General features: G+C 41.5%; 1 protein-coding gene across 1 annotated transcript in view; it reads right to left on the bottom strand.

Moving 5' to 3' along the window:
* Nucleotides 1-6643, bottom strand: part of LOC127607580 (neurexophilin-4) — a 117615-nt gene extending 110972 nt beyond the window's left edge. The window contains exon 1 of the mRNA XM_052076031.1: nucleotides 6531-6643. The gene's annotated coding sequence lies outside the window, so the exon portion shown is untranslated. The remainder of the gene's footprint in view (nucleotides 1-6530) is intronic.
* Nucleotides 6644-22705: the final 16062 nt, after the last annotated feature.

The following is a 22705-nucleotide window of genomic DNA, read 5'->3' as shown; positions in this document are numbered from 1 at the left end:
TGTCTTTTGGACCTATGCATTATTCAGGTAGAAATGGAAGAAAATGTTGATAAATGTCCAATCTCGCAGTGTGAAAGAAAATGCCTGGATACACACCAAGTCTTAATGGGCTCTTACTTGGCCTAAGCACCAACCCTCCGAAAAGCTTAGTGGGAATCAATAAATTCATTTATGCAAATTTAGCTTCTTAACAAACTTAGTAAAGATAGATGAGCAAAAGTTAATTCAATCAAAAAGCCTAGTTAAATCACGTGATATTTCACAACAACAATTTACATGAAGTGCGCTGTTTAAGAGTGACACCCGGAAGTGTTATCACGTGTATGGGAATGCTTAGCCAGCTAACAAGCATTACATTTAACTGACAAGCCATCAAGCACATCTCGGCGGTGTATCGACGTGTTTTTCGTGACTTCGATGTTGGCCTTTGACGCCGCAGAAACAAAGGGAGTTTGCAAACCTGGATTTTGGACAGGAGAGACTAAATTTCCCAGGTTAGCTTAGCGCTAGTACGACAGAACACAGATGGATTTAAAACTTTACCAAAGGCAGAAAAAAACACCCTGGTTTCTGCCATTAGCCAGTGTATGGTGAAGGATCCTGGAGGTTAAAGGAAGTTATTTTAAACTACAAAGTAAAAGTAGGGTGATGTGGTTGCGTTCGTGCGACGATGTACACTGCAGTTTGGACAACATGTGGGTGTAGATAAAGTGCTAAGTGCACTCCATATACTATAATGTATAATTATTATAATCAAATTGGAGTTTTCATTTTTTTGGACTTTCATGTGTTTTAGACAAAAGTACAATTAGTCATTCAAATTGTTTTGGTACACGCTGCTTAAACAGTAAACAAATAGTGAATGTGGATTTTAGGTGAAAGTCCGAGCTCTCATCGGTGGCGGTACTTGGAGTGTGGCTGTTTTCGTCGAAGCAGCGTCTCTGTGATCTTGTTGCAAAGCTCTCACCCACTTCTTTCTTTGCAGTGCCCCTTCATTCCCCTCCTCTCGCCTCTTCACTCTAATTGATAGCAGCAGACTTAGTTAAGATGTCACCTGAACATATCCACAAGCCTCAGAACGTAGCGACAGCCCACCCAGTTCTGTGCGGCGACTAAGTGAGGCACAAATTGGTGTTGTAAGGAGGACTTAGGGGTCCATGTAGACCCCCCCCTCCCCCATCTCCCCCTGGGAGGGGTGAACCATTTGACCCTCGCTGTCAAACACAAACAAGCTGACCTCCATCCATTTGCTTCCACGGCATCTCAATTACGACATGCAGCCAAGGAGCGCGAGGTGCTGCGGGCACTGGACTACACAGGCGATTAAAAATGGCTCGCCAGTTGCGATTGGTAATTGTTACTGCTCATCTGACCCCAGCTGTCATGATCAATGGGTGCGAGCAGGTGATTAGACAAGACAAGCACCCAGAAGCCATTGATTCCATAAAAACGCACAGTGTTTAGTATAGATCTGCGAAGAGTCTCCGCGGCGCACAATGAGTCAACCCGGCGGAATATCTTGTGTAAAGGTTACAAAAGGCTAGAAAATCTCTTCCTTAAGGATTTTCATTTCGAGGAGGACAAGCGTGACCTTTCAGAGAAACTGTCGGAATAGTGAGGGATGGTAATTGCATTTTGTCGAATAGATCCACTTCGTTTTATTCGGAAAATCATGGGCTCTGAGTGTGAATTGGGGAAGTAAGCCCATTCATCCATTTTCTACAAAACCTGTCCTCATTATGGTCACGAGTGAGTCTATCCCAGCAGACGTTTGTAAAGAGAATCTGAAGAGCGCCCTGGACTGGTCAGTAAGTTGTCAGCAAGACTGGAGCCAATCTTTTTTTGACAAAAGAAGTGGATTCCACCCAGGATTGGGCACCAGTCAGTGGTAGGGTTGCAGGTGATCTGAATCGTATGCTTACCGACTTGGTGAGGACAGTGCGATCCCGCACTGGACTAGTTGCCAAATCAATCACCTGGTTGAGCTTGAGCCTGTCCCAGCATACTTACATTGAGCTGAATTTTGGCAAGAGAAGTACAATACACCATAGACTGGTTGCCTATCCGAACATACTTTTGGCGAAGGTTGCAATACATCACAGGTGAGCTGGAGCCTATCCCAGCTGACTTTTAGAAAACAAAATGCAGTACAGTTTAGAGTGGTGGCCAGTCGATCTTTGAGTATCGGCTGGGGTGAAGCCCTAAAATGCATGTGTCCTGGAATGTAGGAAAGCGGAGTGCCTGCAGAAAACCCAAGGAAGCACAGGGGACACTATGCAAACTCCACACGGGAATGTTCTGCTACCAGTGACCTGTGACCTCTGCTATCTGTGAGCCAGACGTACTAATGGCAATGTCTCTTCTGCTGCCATGCAAAGCATTGAGTAGAATGTTATTACATGTACAGTGGTAGTTCGACTTACGAAATTAATGGGTTCTGGGAGAAATTTCTTGACTGGAACATTTTGTAAGTAGACACACATTTTCCATGTAAATGCTCTAATTCGTATTATACACTGTATGTATATTTCCTGCACAGCGGCCATCATTTACCCAACTGCCAAGAGTAGTAGGCCTTTGCAAAGACATTTATTTGAGTATCGAGGCATTTATCTATAAAAATACAATGTACAGGTGTCTGGCTGGTGCCTTTTTGCGGGATGGCGCGCTGTTGGCATGATGTGGCAGCTGTCAAATAAATGTTGTGTAGGAGCTTTGCTAGGTGGTCTCCCATGGGGGGGCGAAGACAGACACCACCTGGAGACGGCAAATTGCCAGCATCTGTTCACAACATCGCTCTTATTTCAACACTGATATTCAGGTTTCCTGAGTTAACAAGTTTGACGTACTGCCGAAATTATGTCACGATCCATAAAGGACGCTCGCCGGAAGAAGAGCTGCACTGTGTTTGTTTTACAGGGAGTGCCTCGAGCAACAGGAAAGTTATGCGCTGTTTGTTGGAAAAACGACAAATCTGGAAAAAGATCAAGGGCAAAATGAAAGAAAAGAAAAACATAATATCAAACAAATTATTATTTATTCCATGTTTGGATTTTATATTGCAATCGAATGTTTTTCGGTATAATAAAAAGCAACATAGTATAAAATGTGCAAAACAGGAAGTTGGCGACAGGGAAAAAAACTTGACCATTGATTTTTTTTTTTGGGGGGGGGGTAATTTTATACTGTATACTGTAAACTGTACTGTTTTAAGTGACAATGAGTGGCGGTCTCAGTTTAAATGGGACCCGTTAATCATGTTGTGCCATTACATAACAGAAAACCATTTATGTAATTAAGATATCTTAATCTTAATGTAACATTTATTTTTTAGGTTTGTGGCTGTTGCAGCCCCCGATGTCCACAAATGCAATATCATTCACAATACTGTGTTTTGACAAGTGAGACCACATAGATTAGAACAACATAAAGCAATGAGATTATGAAATAGAATTTTAAAAAACAAACATTTTTTGGTCACAGTTTGTCATTCAAGTCAATGCACATCTGCTGCTGCATGGTTTAGCCACCTGGGTGCAGTATAAGCCAGACTGCGGTATACTACTATTAGACATGGATGTCAACAGTATAGACCTCACAGCTTGTTTTAGCTCCTCATATGGGGATAAAGAATATATGACCGTGTTCACTGTTATATTGAATGTCTAAATGTGTTGCTGGACTATTTGTGTTCAAGTATCAGTTGCTTGAAGGGTTAAATATTAATTTCCCATTATGTGTTAGCCTTACGCTAGCAGACTAAAGGCTAAGTCAAATGTTCCTTTTAAATTCATAATTTACGATATAATTCTTCTAGTAGGAAAAGTTTTTTGACAGTACACTTCAAATGGGAATGGCATTGAACAGCTTTGAGTCTCTTTTTATCAATAAATGTTGAGATTTTGGCAAAGTGCTGCTATGGGTGAACAATCTGCTTGCACGTTATTTTGAAAAACCACATTTTTTTACGACAACTCCAAATATATTGTGAGTATATAGAATGTGGATGAATTAAGATTGAGATGTGCTTTCTTTTTTTTACTTGAAATAAACAATACCTTGTCCATGTGTGGGCAAAAAGTGCACAAGTGAGATTTGGACTTTGCAAAAAAAAACAAAAAACATTATGCAGTTGCTTGGTCAAGCTTGTCCTTTTTCCAATGTGTTCACTCATTTTCTTTCTGGTCCGACTGTGTTCCGCATGGGCTCAATTGTGGCACCTAGAAATTTTAAAGTTAGAATCGTCTCCGAGTGTTTTTCCACTCCCAGATTGCTTTTTATCAATAACATGCTTCAGTTGTTACAATAAGATGAGATATAGCAGCTTGATTCGACTGTACTCCAGTATGTCACCAGATAGACAGATTTCTTCTCACGACTCTTTCCTATTACAGATGAATACAGTATGTGAATACTTTTCTACTTTTGAAAAGGCCGCTCGAAAAAAAGTTTCACCATTTCGTGCATTAAATTTACATTATTTAACTTGTTCCCATAAATTTAATATGTTTTTTTTTCCCTCCAAATATGTATAAATTCATCTGGCATATCCAACCCCCCCCACACACACACACAATGACAGCCAATTTTTGCCTTTTTTCTGTTGTAAAGTTAAACAAATATGAAACAGCATATATTTTTGTATGTCACTTTTTTTTTAATTAATCAGCTGATTAATCCATTAAATTTTATTTGGCCAAATTGCAGAACCGGCATCCAAATATCCAGATCAGTTAGCCCTTCAATTTTAACAATTATTTTTTCCTTGGTCCACCAAAAGTGGCCGTTGCTCAATATAACCAACTGTACACACACAACCACAACATTTGTCATGATAGTCCAAATCTAAATTGTTTTTAAACTATTCTCATAACAAATACAGTGACAAATTTCTCACTTCAAAACACGACAGAACGTTTTTCTTCATCTCTGGGATGTGGATGACAATTTGGTGCTGGTCCGAATTTGGGTTTACTTCCTTACAAACCGATTATCAGGATGAACGCCTAATGTGTGGATCGTTCATCTAAATTCTTTCCATTGCATCCCTCGGGGGTGGGAGCGCCTCCACTCTGCTTCTGGCTGTCAACGGCGTGCTTGCAGGCTGTCTAAATGAACGAGGCCTCCTGGATCTAAGGGTCACCTTCTGCAGCACCCAGCATACACGAGGACCACCATCACCTCCTCACCCCCACCTAGTGTGTGATTTACTGCCTGCCACTTGAACATGAAATCGTTCGCTCGTGCGGAGCCTCTTGTTTTTTGTTTTGGTTTGGCTTTTTTTTAATCCGAATTCTCGTGAAACTCAACTCTGCACTTATTTTCTTGAAAGTGACAATTACACACATGCATATTTAATCCAACATCCTCAGCAAATTGGACCCCAGAATCCAATAAAGAGTTTAAACATCTCAGCAACTACACAACTGCTCTCTTTGGATTTCCACCGCTGTTTTTTTTTTCCTTTAATGGATCAGAGATTCGATCCAGAAATTAATCACCTCATTAATTATCATCAGACCCCGATTGCGATCGTTGTGTAAAAGCTCCGCTAAAGAAGAAAAAATATTGTCACTTCCAGCACTTCAGAAATTAAAAATGAAACATGTTTCAGTGAAACGAAGAAAAATATTCACTGATTGTATGAAAACCAGCATTGCTCTTTCCTTGACACTGTCAGTTATTAATTTAACATTTAATAGTGTTCACATTTGGGCTGAGCTATGCGGTTTGCTTCTTAGATTCTGGTTCCCTTATTCGGCTTTGCTCAGTGCCATTCTTCACAACCACACATTTTTTAAAAATGAATCATTGTTGTACAAGTGATTCAGTTTTCATGGTAATTGATAATTGCATTTACGGGTGGCTTTCTTGACACTCAAGGACACCGAACATTACGTACAACAATTGAAACAGAAATACATTCATAAATAATGAGGTGGAATAGGATTTATACAAAATTCAATTACTGTCCATTCAAAACAAGTGTTAATATTGTTGCAAGGGCATTAATTAAAGTTTGGTTGACAAATGGGCAAAATTCGTACGTTTGATTTTCAGGAACACGTTTCTTGTAGTATTATGATTGATAAAATTGCAACATTTCTCAAATGATGACGTCATATTCATAATCGTGCAATATTTTGAACTTACAATGTTTGTAGTATTACCGTACATGTAATAATAATAATAATAATAATTAGTAGTAGTAATTTTCATAAACATGGTCATAAAAAATACTTTTTAAAAAACAAATTGGGGGCCTTTTCCCTTTTTCAGAGAGAGTATTACATGCATTTTTTTTTGACAATTTAAAACTAAAATAAAAATGACATTGGTAAGCAAAACAATGAATGGAATCATTGGGTGTACGTCCTACGTACAGATGACTGATCAGAATGTGTTCTCGTTATCTTGTGTGCAAGGGAAAGCCCTTTTACTTGAGCCGTTTTCCTAACTGCGAGTGTGAACAAGACGCCACGCGCTGTTGGGAACTAAACAAAGCGAGATAGCATCTGTTGCTGTCTCACCTTAAAGCTCCGACTGATGAGTGGATAACGGCCAGTCCGCGCCGCCACCGCATTACTCATCTCGCACTTTGAAGTGATCGTAGTTATGCTGCTGCGTCTTTATGTGCCCAGCAGGTTGCTAAGTTTTGTTTTCTGCTCAGGAAAAAGATGAACGCCTCCACTTAAAGGCGCCTGCTTGCGCAATACAGCCCATTGGCCGTGCAAGGAAATATGGAGGCAGGTTAGGCAGCTCCAACAAAGAGTTTAACATTGAACTCGAGTGGTTAAAGCATAGGTGTCAAAGTCAGTTCCTGGAGGGCCGCTCTCCTGCATGTTTTCCAACCTCCCTGTTGCAACACACCTGATTCAAATGCTCAGATCATGAGCAAGTTCTGCGGAAGCCTGACATTGAACATGTTCATTTGAATCAGGTGTATTGCAACAGCGAGACTTAGAAAACATGCAGGACAGCAGTCCTCCAGGACCTGACTTTGAAACCTATGTTAAAGTTACCTTTTGATTTGCATTGTTCCAAATGAAATCTTTTGCAATAGAGTCATGATTGTACAATTGCTAGTCGACAACACAGCTAGTCTTGTAGTATTTCGGCTTCTTTTTATTTTGAGTTTTTAATGGCTCATCCGGGAATAGTTGGCTCACTGGACTTCCTGCCCGCAATTTAAATGTGACATTAAACAACCAAGCCAAGTCTTTAGTTTTTATGCCGTTTAAAATAAATAAATTAATCAATTCTTTTTTTTTTAAACAAAAAAACAAACAAAAATACAGTATATTGTAATTGTGTGTACACTGCAATAGAGAATGTGCTGATAGAGCCACTGGACACTCTTGAGGTGGTGGGCAACAGGAAGATGCTCGCCAAGCCAAAAGCTATGATGGACAGACCCTCCCACACCCTTCATGCAATCCTGACTTGCACTTTTTGTTCTTCTACTTCTCCCTTTCATAATTTTGCTGCTGTACATTGGGAATTTCTCCATTGTGGGACAAATAAAGATTTTCTTATGAATGGCAACATAAGGTAAGGCAAACATCATTAGCTAAATTCATATAGTCAACACGCAGACTGGCTAACGATGAGTCGGTCTGACAGCTAATTGCTAACTTGACCCAATGACTTAATCATTGACGCACATATCACTCACCAGACCAGTCCCTGCCTTCTAAAGCCACACACACTCAAAGACAGATAATTCAACATGATGGCAGCGCCACAAGTGAACAAAAATGATATTAGCACCTCAAATATTACTCTTGGTGGCCCGGTGGTCGACTGCTTTGTGCGTCAGTCTATATATACAGCATATGGATAAAAGCATATATGCTTTCACTAAAGTGAAAGTAAACAATTATTAGCTGCCTACATGAGTGAAAGTGCTTTTATTGTCTTTGAACAAACGCGTGGCATCTACAGGCAATTACAATATTTAACATGTCAAACGTCTCCCGAATTGTTTCAGCAAACCATCACGCAGAAAACATCATATGCAGGAACAATCAACTTAGTCTTCAATATCACACCATAGTTTGAAGGAAAAGCAAGCAAACAATGTTTTGAAATGTGATTCAAAGAAAAAAGAAACACAATCTTTACTTGGGCTGTGGCGGAGGCAATTTTGAGGATGTCGCTCGTTGGTCACGCAGAGTTAATGAGGCGGTGCCCTCAGCTCTGAGTCATCCTGCCACCGCTGCCGATCCAGGCCACGATTACTGGAATGAAACGATCTGGACATTATTAAGCAAACGCCACCACGTATCCATTTACGCGCGCTTCGATGAAATCGGAAGACACCTAAGGCGTACAATGAAACAAGTGACAAAAGAGAAAATGGAGATAATACATAACCGACACGCAGAAGCGGACGCTTATCAGAGTGGTTGTCTTGTGCTGTGCTACCACCAGCAACTGAGCCTCTTTAGTGTTTGGATGACTGACACCTCCAGACAATTCAGCGATATCAAGGTCGGAAAAGAAAATGATGTTTTGTTATTGGATTCATGCAGCTGCGTGCGGTGCACACTTTGAGGTGGCTAACCCGCCAAAGCATAACAGAGTGAGTTGTTCGCCATGGGGGTGAGCTCGGTCTCGATCACACTTTTTACTTGGCGAGGAGCTCCATTTGGTAAGCCTTATCTCACAATGAAGCAGTAAGACCGAGTGACTTCTTTCCCGACTAATGACAAAAAAAAAACTTGAAATGAAATAGGATATTATAACTATTGTAAAAAAAACAATACCATCATCAACTATCAAAATAATCTCCAAATGATGAAACAGAAGAATAACAATACCAACAGCAATCACAAAACACAAGAACAACTTGAAAACCTACAACGGTAAGAACAACCACAACAACCTTGAACATAACTGTGTTAATGATGACTGACTTCTCTTTCCTTTAATTATTTTATTTACTTTATTTTTTGTCAAATTATTACCATATACTGTATGTTTTATGTTCAATAAACCAAACCAACCACCTAAACATCCACTACCACAACTCACACTAAAGCAATGACAACAATCACAATAACCACAACGACGGAGGCACAACCGTAACGACTACCACAACAAGAACAACAACAAAAAATGCCGCAACATCAACCATGTGAACAAGTGCAACAACTTCACTAGCAGGAATGATTAAAATGGAAACCACCATGGGCGGCCCGGTGATCCAGTAGTTAGCGAGTCAACCTCACAGTGCAAATGTCGTGGGTTCGATCCCGGCTCCGGCCTTCCTGTGTGGTGTTTGCATGTTCTTCTGGGGCCTGCGTGGGTTTTCTCCGGGTACTACCGTTTCCTCCCACATTCCAAAAACATGCATGGCAGGCTAATTGAACACTCAAAATTGTCCCTCGGTGTGAGTGTGAGCGTGGATGGTTGTTCGTCTCCGTGTGCCCTGCAATTGGCTGGCAACTGGTCCAGGGTGTCCAACGCCTCCTGCCCGAAGGGATATCCTACAGCACCCCCGTGACCCTTGTGAGGATAAAGCGGTTCAGAAAATGGATGGATGGAAATCACAATTGATGAAAACAACCACACTTGTCCGAAAATCAATCACAAGAATGACCATAACCACGATAACAAGATCAACCATCGCAACTGTCACTTGAAGCCACTTGAACAACCATCACCACCACGGGAACTAAAAGAACAATGGTGACAACTATCTCAGCAAGAACAACAACACCAACAGCGGCAAGAGGCACAACAACAACCACAACAATCGCTTCCACACCAGCCACAATGAAGAACATAAGAATGACAACAAGACCAATCATAATATCCCCCACTGCTACAAAAACAACTACAAGGCACAACCACCACAATAAACACCATCAATGCAAAAGGAACTGCAAGAGAGTTCGGATTAACCATGACCAAAAACTTGGCTCCAAACACAACTATCGAGCATGCAAACTCCACACAGGGAGGCCGGAGGTGGAATCGAACCCGGTACTTCTGCACTGTGAGGTCGACACGCTAACCACTGGAACAGCGGGCCGCCCACAACATTCATTCATTCATCTTCCGAGCCGCTTGATCCTCACTAGGGTCGCGGGGGGTGCTGGAGCCTATCCCAGCTGTCCTCGGGCAGTAGGCGGGGGACACCCTGAATCGGTTGCCAGCCAATCGTAGGGTACACAGAAACAAACAACCATTCGCACTCACACTCACACCTAGGGACAATTTAGAGTGTTCAATCAGCCTGCCATGCATATTTTTGGAATGTGGGAGGAAAACGGAGCACCCGGAGAAAACCCACGCAGGCCCGGGGAGAACATGCAAACTCCACACAGGGAGGCCGGAGCTGGAATCGAACCCGGCACCTCTGCACTGTGAAGCCGACGTGCTAACCACTGGGCTACCGCGCCGCCTCCACCATAACATCACAGGTAAAAAATTAAACCAATAAAGTGTATTCATTTTATCATCCCTTTTGAAATAAATGCTGTTTTAAAATGTGTATTAATTGTAAGTGGGCTCAATTTATTGCATGTTGTTGTTGTCAGGGGTAATAGCATTTGTCTGTCCTTTTAGTAATAACACAGCAACATTGGCCGTGTGCCTTTCGATAGGAACTTGGTGCGTGCTCAGTGGAGAGAAGAATTAGTGCGATAACAGTATTCGTTCGTCTGCCACTGTCGCACTCCCAGAAAGCCTCCCAGAAAGCGCGAGAGAGGTGGTATTTGTCACGGAATTATCTCTTCCTAATGACCAGGGGATTCTAATTAAAGGTGTGATTAGGGCTCGCTCTTAAACACCTTATTGGAAATTAGGTACAATCCATTCTGGCTGATGGCGAGGTTGGAGAGATACGCTTGTGCTGATGGCCCAGGTGAACATGCTGTTCTTGCACTTTAGCTTGACTCAGAAAGCCACATTTGCATTCCATGGCAGGAGGATCGAACGTTGGCATTAAAAAAAAAAGTTTCTTCCAAGTTGGAAATAAAATTGATACACCTCGGCATGTTTGTTTCATAGGCGAAGTAGGAACAATAAGATGGTGTTTTTGTACCTTTGAGAAAATACGATTATGTAGTCCAGCCAGTGCGGTCAATTTCGGCGGGCTCCCATTGGGCCGTTGTTCTCATCGCTGATTCAATTATGCAATGCATACAAGAGAAGAACAGCAATCTCCACTTTTGCGATTGGAAAAACAATAAAGCTGCATTATTGTGGCGTTTTGCTTTTTTGCCACACTGTGAAAACACTCTTAAATGAGTAGCCATTGTGATACGCACACACGCACACACAACAATTCTATTAAAGTCTATCGATTTTTCCACATGCAGCCATGGAGTATTGATTCCATTCATTTCATTCATCGAGATGTGACATTCTACCATTAAACGAGGAAACTTTATACAGTTCTGGGCGACACAATGAATATTAATTGGCATAATTGGAATTCATTCATCCATTATCCGAAAACATTTGCCTGAATTTGCCGTGGGTTGGATCAGGTGTTAGTAATTTAGCAGATGAATGCAGGATGGTGGATCGGAAAGAGGGAGGTGTACACCACTGTGGGAGCGATCACAGCCAGCTTCAATCATGAATAATTAAAACAGCTAATCACATTCCCTTCAAAATGCAGAGATTTTGCCCCCAATCCCAAATTGTTCATATGGCCGAAAATGCTGGAGCAAAAATTTGTATCCGCTTGCCTTGCACTCTACAGATGCACTGTCTAACAGTTAAAAGGTTTTTGACACTTTGGAGTCCAGTATTTGTCCATCGCCTACTATATATAACATTTTCAACATCTTCATTTACATCAGCAGTTATCCGATGTAATTGCAGGATCTTCAGTTTGCTCGCTAACTCGGCCTACACGCCATAAATGCATTTTTTTATAACAAATGACTACAACTTCAAATGACTTGTAGTGATGTGTTAGCATAAAAAAGACAGTTGATCAAGTAACATCCATTTTCTGGGGCACAGTAGTTGTATTTGACAGTAGAAAGTGGCATGGTTTCAGCGCAATCGGGCGACACCCGTGACACACCCACTGTGTTTGAGAGCAGAGGAAATAGTTCGATTTTTCACAAAGTCTTGTTTTATATATACTTGCTGATTTCAAATAATTCAAATGACAAAACAGGCGTGGAAATGATTGGGGTGTGAAAGGTACAAATGCCATTTTTAATGCTGTTAGGTTAAATAAAAATAAGGGGAGTTAAATTGTGTTGTTTAAGGGTTTCCTTTAATTTTTTTTTTTAGCAGTTTACAACCGGTCCAGGAAGACACACTTGGTGACCGCTGTGCCAATTGGTTCTTATTTGTTTGTTTTTTTTAGTTCATGATCTGTAATTGTCACATGCCATGTTAGCTGTTAAAAATACTACTATTAATAATATTTTGGTAAATATCTGTTGGTACCCCAAAGAGCCTTGGAAAATAAACCACATGCTTCTACAACAAATCTCATGTCAAATAAATAATTATCTGACGACATCTCCAGGTAGAATTCCATTCCATACGCCTATTAAGAGCCACTGTAATCACATGACATAGAGGTTAATGTACTGGCGTCAGTTTTCATTTTGATGCTTTGTGTGAGTTACGAGTGAAGCAATCTGGCTAGCAGTTGGTCGGGAGGTTGCAGCAGTTGTCTCGAGACCTTGAGATGTACGCCAGGATGGCGGCATAAAGGCGAAATAATGCAATTACAGCGCATGTGGCCTTGCTGTCCATCAAACTCTATCACTAGCATCAGGATTCAATCAAGAGAATTCCATCATTCTTTCCGATTGCAGTGCCATGATTATGTGAAATGTAATAAAGACGGAGTGAAGGGGTGATAGCAGCACATTGGCACAGCACATTTAAATAACAGGAATAGAGTAGCGGCTTTATCTTTAGACACGGTGAAGCAGCACAAGATGAGAGATTGTCCAATATATAAGTTGTGTCAAATCTGTCTTGTGTGAACTTCTTATCGGGCCAAACTTAACCCACCTCCTACACCCAAAATAAAATCTCAAAAGCCTGACGTGCTGGGGAAAAAAGTCCAACAAATAAAATCATAAATATTTGTCCAGGGACCCGTAAAGCCAGCTCTGATTAGAATAATATAATAATAACTCATTTCGTGAATGATGAACGGCATCTATATCACGCGATGGCTTCTTGGCCTTGAAAACAGCCAAAAAGGAAAAGAAAAAAAAAACAGCATTCAAAGCTGATCAGTCTCGCAGACTACGCAGACATGCATAGGCGCAGCTCACGCCTGGCTCCTGACAGAGCATCTCTCCCGAGTTTGTGTCGGAGACACCCGCCATATTCTCTGGAGGCCATTTGTTGATCGCTGGCACCATTCTGTCATTCAACTGATTTACCTGAGGACAAAGACTTGAAACAATCCCGTCAATACCCATCAGTCTCTTTCTCTCTCTCTCTCTCTCTCTCGCCCTGTGCGTCACTCGTCTGCTCCTCCAAAATGACGCTTCGCGCATGCACCCAAACACTGCTGAAAGTCATCCGGAGAGAAGCAAAAGGGAGGAAGAGTTTGGAGTGGAGTTGCAGGAAAAGTCTAAAAAACAAAGAAGAAATCTCAGAAACTGTCAGATACTTGCAACTTTGAAAATTCAGAGTAGCCCAAACAACGCCGCATGGAAGTGTGCTCAGCCAACTGTCATTTCAACAAGTGTTGAAATGTTCTGCATACATATAAAAAAAAAGATGGCAAGTAGAATGAGAGGTCCCTTGATCCCTTTTTCCTGGAACAAATGTGTCATTACCGAGGTCAATTTGCATTGAAGTATGGATTTAAAGTAAGCAAATGGCGCAAAAACCACGGAACTCCTTTTCCCATTGGAAATGACGTAGTTCATCCAATTTTTACAGTCAGCATAAAATCTTTATGAACTCCAGAGTACGTTTTTTAAGTATCATTTTAATGAGATATTCATCAAGACTAACATCGCTGCCATTATTGTATGTCTGTATGCCTACTCGGACCTAAACCAAAAAAAAACAAACAAAAGTTCAGATACTAACACTTTGATACTGCTCTCCCAGACTGACATCTAACTCTCGGGCCATGTCAGCCATTTCGATATGCTGATGACCCTAGTATACTTGGCGCAGACAGATTCACATCTGTTTTTCCATATCCTTTTCAATATTTCATATTTTGGGTTGGGGGGGGGGGTTCTTTTTTGTCCCCCCAAAATATTTTCATGGAAAGCATATTTTTTGAATGCTGACCAGCATTGTCTGAAGATTTTGGGGGTTTGCAAAAAAAAAGAAAAAAAAAAGGTTATTTTCTACCACCTGAATGCATTTCAATGGGATCAATTACAGGACAGTATATGCAGATTTTCGCTTTTTGCAGGCCGGTCCTACCTCACCACTGTATTCCTATTCCGTGCTGTACATTCACCACATGATGCCCTTCTGTCGTACTCTTTGATTCCACATTGTTGATGTTAAATTAGGGGAGGAGGGCTGCCACCCTCAGGTGGATCTGTCACAAAGTCACGCCCCCCACCCCCATTTTTTATTTTGATTTACAAATTCAGTCTGGTTATCGAAAATTAAAAAGATCTAAATGCGTGTCATCAATGTGAGTACCCTGCTTTGCTTTACTGTATGGAGTAAATCATCAGTACTGGACGAGTGTGAAATCTCATAACCGGGTCTGTTCTGGGCAAGAGGAGACAATGCTGGTTGGCTGAAGAGAGAAAAGGTGGAAATGAGAGTTGATGGTGAGTTTATTTTGAGCCCCATTACAGACGAGTACATACACTCGTATAGGCTGAAGGTGCAGGTGGCCCAGCGAGGCGAGCGCCTCTCAATCTCTACCCTTCGCTCAGCCCATTTATTCATCAGCTGGTTACGGCAACAATCGGTCCATTCCACGTTACTATATGTCTGCCTGTCCTCCATCTTATAGATAATCAGTCCATCAACGCATCCATCTGAGCACCCGTCCAGCGTGCCATTTATGTGGCCATCATTCAGCTTTTTGTCCATCATCGAAGCATGCATCCACCTTTAGACACACACACTTTCGGCGGCTCAATTCGGATGCCTCTTAAATAGACAAATGGCAAAAAAGAGAAAAAAAAGTGAGGCCATGTGGTCAATAGGTGGAGGAGGAAAAAACAATTAAAATGTGTCAGATTGAAAAAGCCAAAGTACAGATGCCATCGGTGGCCTCAGTAACCGAGAGCCTCGGGAATCAATTAAGAGCCCGCAGATTAATCAGCTAATTGAAATGGATTTGCGCTAAAAGGATCATTCTGCTGTACAAGCAACCGTGAACCGGCAGGGGATTTTGTGCTAGAGTAGAAAGACGGCCTATGCCATCTTTTTCTAGCTGCATCATTGGGTGCCTTGATGGCGCTTTGCATGAAAGAATGAGGCCAAATATATTTGAGGCGACCAACAATCTTTGGTATCTTTCACAGCAGCCAACCTACCTACATTTTTAACTTCCATTTACTCCCGCAATGTACGAAAAACCTTGCACTAGCATTCCTAATGGCGGTCTGGAATAGTTCGCTAGCATTCAACCAAACGGACAGTCGTAAGGCAAAGCTATGTGGTTGACGTGTTCATGTGGATGGCGCTACACAGGGGCGTCTAAAATTTGGGTGGCCCCAGCTAAATCCCTCTAGTACACAGGTGTCAAAGTCAAGGCCCGGGGGCCAGATCTGGCCTGCCACATCCTTTTATGTGGCCTGCAAAAGCAAATCAAGCATTTCACCTTCCATGATGCTTGCTAAAGTCTGAACCAAAATTTTAAATTGGCATATGTAATACATAATAACAATGTTTGAACAAGCCATTATTCTTGACTTTTGATTTCAAAACTAGTTATCCATCAATTTGTTGCTCACTGTGTATCTAATATGTGGAGGTGGTTAAACATTTATATGGTTTTACAAAATTCATTATGGCCCTCAAAGGGAAACCAGAATTACAATGTGGTCCACCACAAATTTGAGTTTGACACCACTGCTCTAGCATGATGTGACACAACCAACCACCAATTGATCCGCTCAATCAAAAGGGAAACATTGCCAACAATCATGAGAGCAGCATGGAAAAAAGGGGAAACCGAGGCGAAAACGCAACTGAGCACAATGGGGGCGGGGAGGGGGGGGTGCCCAAATAATCTGGTTGTGGTCTTGTAAATAGTGACCCTGCAAAAGCCACAGTCTCTGTCAAATCTCAGTGCGAGACTAATCTTTAAATGTGAGCAGGTCTTTTCCAAATCCTCAAACGCTTCTGATATACCGGTACATGGAGCTGAATTCTCTTGGTTTCAGATTCTATTTTACGGGAAACGTTAATTGGTCGTTGAAATAAACAGATTGAAGTCTCTGTTTTTTTTGAAGATTCGCTCACGAGCTGCCACATTGCTGACATCAGGTGGAATTCTCCATCCTTTTTGAGGAGGGCCCAAATGGCATGTTTGTGTACCATTAACATTGCAATCATCAAGGAGAGCAGATAATCGATAAGTCGATAATTTGTACTCACAACATGTGTGAACTGAGCGATAGTACATCTATGTGAAAATAATATGAAATTGTGACATAAGAGGTTTCATCGATATGCCACTCAGTCGACCTTGGTCATTTGGAGGAGAGGGCATTTTCTCCCTCGCACCATCAGTATTAACACATGCTGATGTCACCATAATTACTCCGTATTAAATACAAAATAGCCTGTTTTTTGACCACTCGACCATTATGTAAATCTACTGCCCCTATCGAAGACAAACAGCCCTCAGGGTGCCATCTGAAATACAGAGCCTGATATAAAAGGTACTCGCGAATTGCCTATGGCAAAAAAAAAATGGTGGTGAGGCTGCAAATGGACACAGATGTTATATCACGGGAAGGACGGATGTCAATACCGTACTGTCAGCGGGACATGGAGAGGTCTTGCTGAGGCCGTTCTAAATTCAGCCCACTAATTGTAATGCTCTTGTAAGCGTGTGATTGGACGACACTACTACTCTTATAGGACATGCCATGTATCAATAAGCCGATACAATGAGATCCACTCATCCAGAAAGACTTGGGATGAGGAAAAAGAAGGAGCCATTAGGTTTCGCGACAGAGCTGGATAAAACTGCAGATTTTGCCATTTGAGCCGAGAATATATATATATATATATATATATATATATATATATATATATATATATATATATATATATATATTCATTCATTCATTTATATATATAAAAAAAAAAAATCCTCATCTCACCCCTCGGGTGGTGTCCATCCCTCATTCAGCTCGGGTCCTCTACCAGAGGCCAGGAAGCTTGAGGGTTCTGCACAGTATCCTTGCTGTTCCCAGCACTGCACATTTCTGGACCGAGATGTCCGATGTTGTTCCAGGGATCTGTTGCAACCACTCATCTAGTTTGGGGGTCACTGCCCCGAGTGCTCCGACCACCACAGGCACGACTGTCACCTTTACCTTCCAGGCTCTCTCCAGCTCCTCTCTGAGCCCTTGGTATTTCTCGAGTTTCTCATGTTCCTTCTTCCTGATGTTTCCATCACTTGGGACCGCTACATCCACTACAACGGCTTTCCTCTGCCCTTTATCTATGATCACGATATCTGGTTGGTTCGCCATTACCATCTTGTCAGTCTGGATCTGGAAGTCCCACAGGATCTTCGCTCTGTCATTCTCCACCACCTTCGGAGGTGTGTCCCATTTTGACCTTGGGGTTTCCAGTCCATACTCCGCACAGATGTTTCGGTAGACTATGCCAGCCACCTGGTTATGGCGTTCCATGTAGGCTTTCCCTGCCAGCATCTTACACCCTGCAGTTATGTGTTGGATCGTCTCAGGTGCCTCTTTGCACAACCTACACCTTGGGTCTTGTCTGGTGTGGTATATCTGGGCCTCGATTGCTCTGGTGCTCAAGGCCTGCTCCTGAGCAGCCAGGATGAGTGCCTCTGTGCTGTCCTTCAGGCCAGCCCTCTCTAGCCACTGATAGGACTTCTTGAGATCAGCCACTTCAGTTATGGTCCGGTGGTACATCCCGTGTAGGGGCTTGTCCTCCCATGATGGTCCCTCTTCCAGCACCTCATCTTCCGTTCCCCATTGTCTGAGACATTCTCTGAGTACGTCATCCGTTGGAGCCTTCTCCTTGATGTATTCATGGAGCTTGGATGTTTCATCCTGGACAGTGGCTCTCACACTCACTAGTCCCCGGCCTCCTTCCTTTCGGCTTGCGTACAGTCTCAGGGTGCTGGATTTGGGATGGAACCCTCCATGCATGGTTAGGAGCTTTCGGGTCTTAACGTCCGTGGTCTGAATCTCTTCCTTTGGCCACCTTATTATTCTTGCAGGGTATCTGATCACTGGCAGGGCATAGCTGTTTATTGCCCGGGTCTTATTCTTGCCATTGAGCTGGCTTCTTAGGACTTGCCTCACTCGCTGGAGATATTTGGCCGTAGCCGCTTTCCTTGTTGCCAGTTCGAGGTTGCCATTGGCTTGTGGTATACCAAGGTACTATATATATATATATATATATATATATATATATATATATATATATATATATATATATATATATATATATATATATTTGGAATGCTAACGTCCATCCATGGACCAAAAAAAACCCATCCATCAAATATCAAGCAGTATGATCAAAAAATTTTGTCATGTAGGAAAAAAAAAGAAAAATGATGCTGGGAAACAGTAAACTATAATCAGAGATTAATTTATTTGTCCCTGAATATATTTTTGATGCTGCTTTAAAAAATATATATATATTTTTGCATATCATTTTTTTGCGATATTTTCATTTTTTGTTTGACCCAATTTGCATTTTTAGAAAAGGTTACAAGAAAAGGTACTAATGATCTGAAAATAGTTATATTGCAAAAGAACAAAAAGACAAAGTGAATAATTTTTAAAAAAGGTCATAACATCAGAAGGTATGGGGGGAGTTGAAAAGGTACAATAACAAAGTTGTACTACTGAAGGACGAAAATCGTAATATAAGTAAAAATTCATAAACTTCTCTGGGGGAAAGTGGTATATTTGGAGAGTCATTAAAAAAAGTTACACATTTCTCTCCATAAAAACTAAATATACATGACTTGCCTATTTGTTGTCTCTAACATGGAGTTAAATTAATGAGCATGTTCCCATTGAGACGCAGCCACAGTGACGCAATGTCAAAAGGTACGTACTATCAGCAATACTGTAAGACGACCCCGAGGGCTAACTATTAGCAAGCAGGAGGTCGCGCGCGGCCATTTCATCAGCCTTCCCTGCACACCCTCTGGCGCTCTCTTTTATTCATGTCTGCTCACTACTTCCTTTTTTCAAATGTATTATTTTCCTCCTGTGTCTCCGCTTTTCATTCTCTCCCACCTGTTGAGATACTGGAGACTTCTAGAGTGACAGATTGAGAGTGTGAGAGCCAGAGAGAGAAAGAGAGCAAGAGAGGTAGAAAAAAAATAGTGAGAAAGTGTGAGAGCATTTGTACTAGAGATAGAGAGCGAGAGAGAGAGAGAGAGAGAGAGAGAGAGAAAGCAAAAGGGAATGAAAATTGTGAGAGTGCTAGAAAGAACATTTGAGAGTGTAATAAGTGTGAATGTGAGAGGGGGAGAGCAAAATGGAGTGAGAAAGCGTGAGTGTGCTAGAAAAAAATGTGTGAGAGTGTATGTAATAAGAGGAGGGAGGAAGGGAGCAAGGCAGAGAGAGAGAGTGAATGAGAGAGAGAGCAAGAGAGAGACAGATAGAGAGAGAGATGTGTGCAGGAGACTCCGTATGCATGTGTGTGTGTGTGTGTGTTAGGGAGTACAAGAGTTTAGAACATTCAGAGAGTGTGTGAGAGCTTTCACGTGAGAGAGGAAGAGTGAGGAAGCATTGACACACACATGCGCAAATACACGTTACTGTGTTTCAACCACATGTTATCTACATGCAAAAACAAACGGGCTCATTATTGTTTTACATGCGCGCGCGCACACACACACACACACACACACACACAACACATTCACGCACACATTCACGCACGGCTTTAGCTCTAATATCATTGTCTTAGATGAGCCTTGACAGCAGAGGGCCCACCCTCAGCGTGTCCTGAAGGGAGCAGAGGGGAGGGTGGGGCAGCACATCGCGAAACTATTAGTGGCTTAATTGACAGTTAATTAATCTAAAGTCAATTTGACCTTGAGACCTGAGGTGGACGCTGCACCAGGAAGACTGATGTCGTCTTATCGCTAGCCTGATCTACGGATCCAACACCAAATGAAGTGTTGCTGTGTCTGTGTGTGCATGTGTGACACGTGGCACCGTATCTGCCTATTGCCGGCTTATTCGCCGAGTTCGTCATTTAGGTGTTAAATAGTTGTCAGCTTATCTCGCAGGCGGCTTCATAGCTACAGTCTGTGTGTGCGGGAGTGCGTCTGTGTGTTATCGAAAAGTTAAGAACTATTTTAGATTTTTCTTCTTATGAGTGTCAATGTGTTTTTTGGTGGTGTTGTTCTTTTATGAATTTGAAACTTCAGGTAAAAAAAAATTAGGTTGAGGCAGAGGACTGCTTTTTTTTTTAAATACTTGAGCCATTTTAATGAAAATATTGCAATGATTTTTTTTTTCTTTTAGAATTGTTTGCTCCATAACAATCTTGGAAGAATTTCACTTAGCACTTGTACAATTAAGTCTTCCCCCATTTTAGATTTGGACTTTTCATCACCATCATCATCATAATAATATGATTTTTTTTGTTAAGACTAACGGTTAATTTCCTGCAAGGAATAACTTTCCAAAGTCTGAGTCTCTAATGTCAACTTTACATATGCCACGCAGGGTGCTGTGTGGTCACGACTTGTCGGATGCATTGTACTGCATTTTCCTCCAAGCAACAATATTTCAAATAATGAGCATAATTTGAACCATGATAAAAAATAATGCTGTTTTACACTCTACTGTCTCTGTCATACAATGATGCGCGGGGTGGGAATGGACATTTTTTGGGGGCAACAGGTTTGGAGAGGGGGGGGGGTGCTGCTGTGGATGTCGCCACCATCCAATCCACTTCCCCACTCCATTTTACAGGCTACTATGAGAAGCTAATAAAAGCCACCCACGGGCACTGAGGAATTTTCGTCACCCGAAAGAAAATAAAGGGGCGTCTATTTCAGTTGACATATTGATTCATTCAACCCACCGATTAATTGGGGAGTCAATTTGTTGACACATTGCACATTTACCTGGCGAAAAGTCAAATAAGTCCCCTAAACAGTCTGATCTTACGTCAACCGTTTATCCCGCTGCGGCCATTCTTTGGTCGTCAAACATTTCAGATTAAAAATTCGACTTCCCGTCGAGCGAGCAGTCAGTTCCACAGCCGGCATTCAATCAAAAACAATACATTTGCCGTTTTTGGGCGTCGGAATGCGTGGCGAGCGTGACGAATTTGTCCCCGCTTTGTGTCGCGCTGACAGGACGGAGGCGACGCGTTTCGGCCGACCGACTTTGTGTGATTAAAGAGACGATGGGCGCAAACCATCTGCCTGTCACGTTCATCTGTCATCGCCCGGCGCTTGCCATCAGCTGCTCATCACTCAAAAAAAACCCCAACAACAACAATAACGGCGGGGAGGAGGAGGTGCAGCTTTAGAAATATCGAGAGATTAGTGAAGGAGCTGCATAGACGGGCTGCGGCAAGAACACAAGCAGCTGTAGGGCTGCAAATATCGAATATTTTGGTATTTGGATAGCCTACTGAAAACTCTATCGAATAATCGATGCAAAATTGTGAGCAAGCGCAAAATCAATGTCTTGAGGCATGATGGGGAAAAAAAAGTGGCGCTTTTAGCATTTAGCCAATGTTATACCAATATGTTTGAACGACTGCAGTGCGTTCGAACAACATAGGTAGCCGAGTCAAAAATGTTTACTCAACGTTGGCAGTTCCACACCTGTGTAACTTTTGAATTATCCTGAGGCTACAATTCACTTTTTCATATTTGATTTTTTTTGTCATGGGCAGTGTGTTCTTTTAACATCTCTTACAAATTTGAACATTTCTCAGAATATGACTACCGTAGTCTTTAAAGTACCTTCTCAATAGTAAAAACCAAAGGTTACTTAGATTTTTTTTTTTCTCGTAATAGTATAATGACATTTTCTTGGTAACCAACTGACCCACACCACCAAAATATGACTTGAAATTGCCAACTATATCTTCATTTTGAAGAAAAAAAATTGGACTTATTTTTCTAATATGAGTTTTTTAAAGAAAACTCATGGTTAGTATATTACCTCTGGATTTTTTTTCTTCTGGTCACGTTTTTTTTTAAGTTATTTTTTAATCACTTGAAAATTGCACACTTATATTGTGACCCATGTTTTAATTTAACTTGATTTTCTTGAAATAGGACTGCATTCTTGTAACATTTCCAACTTTTTATCTCTTGTAAAATACATTTACCTCACTTCAAGCTGTTTTTGTGCAATTCATGATCATAGTCTTGTAAAATTACCAACATTATTTCTTGGGGGGAATAGAAACATTTCTCAAACCATTGTAACTTATCAATAACAAACCTGCAATTATGAATTCTTGTCAGGTTTTAGAAAAAAGAAAGACTCCAACTTTATTCTTGAAACATTCAAATTATTTATTTTTCCCGCCAAGTCTTCATGTATTCTCAAAAACA

Source organism: Hippocampus zosterae, chromosome 9 (assembly GCF_025434085.1).
Source record: "Hippocampus zosterae strain Florida chromosome 9, ASM2543408v3, whole genome shotgun sequence".
NCBI lineage: Eukaryota > Metazoa > Chordata > Actinopteri > Syngnathiformes > Syngnathidae > Hippocampus > Hippocampus zosterae.
The sequence above is the reverse complement of the archived record's forward strand: the minus strand, read 5'-3'. Positions and strand labels throughout refer to the sequence as shown.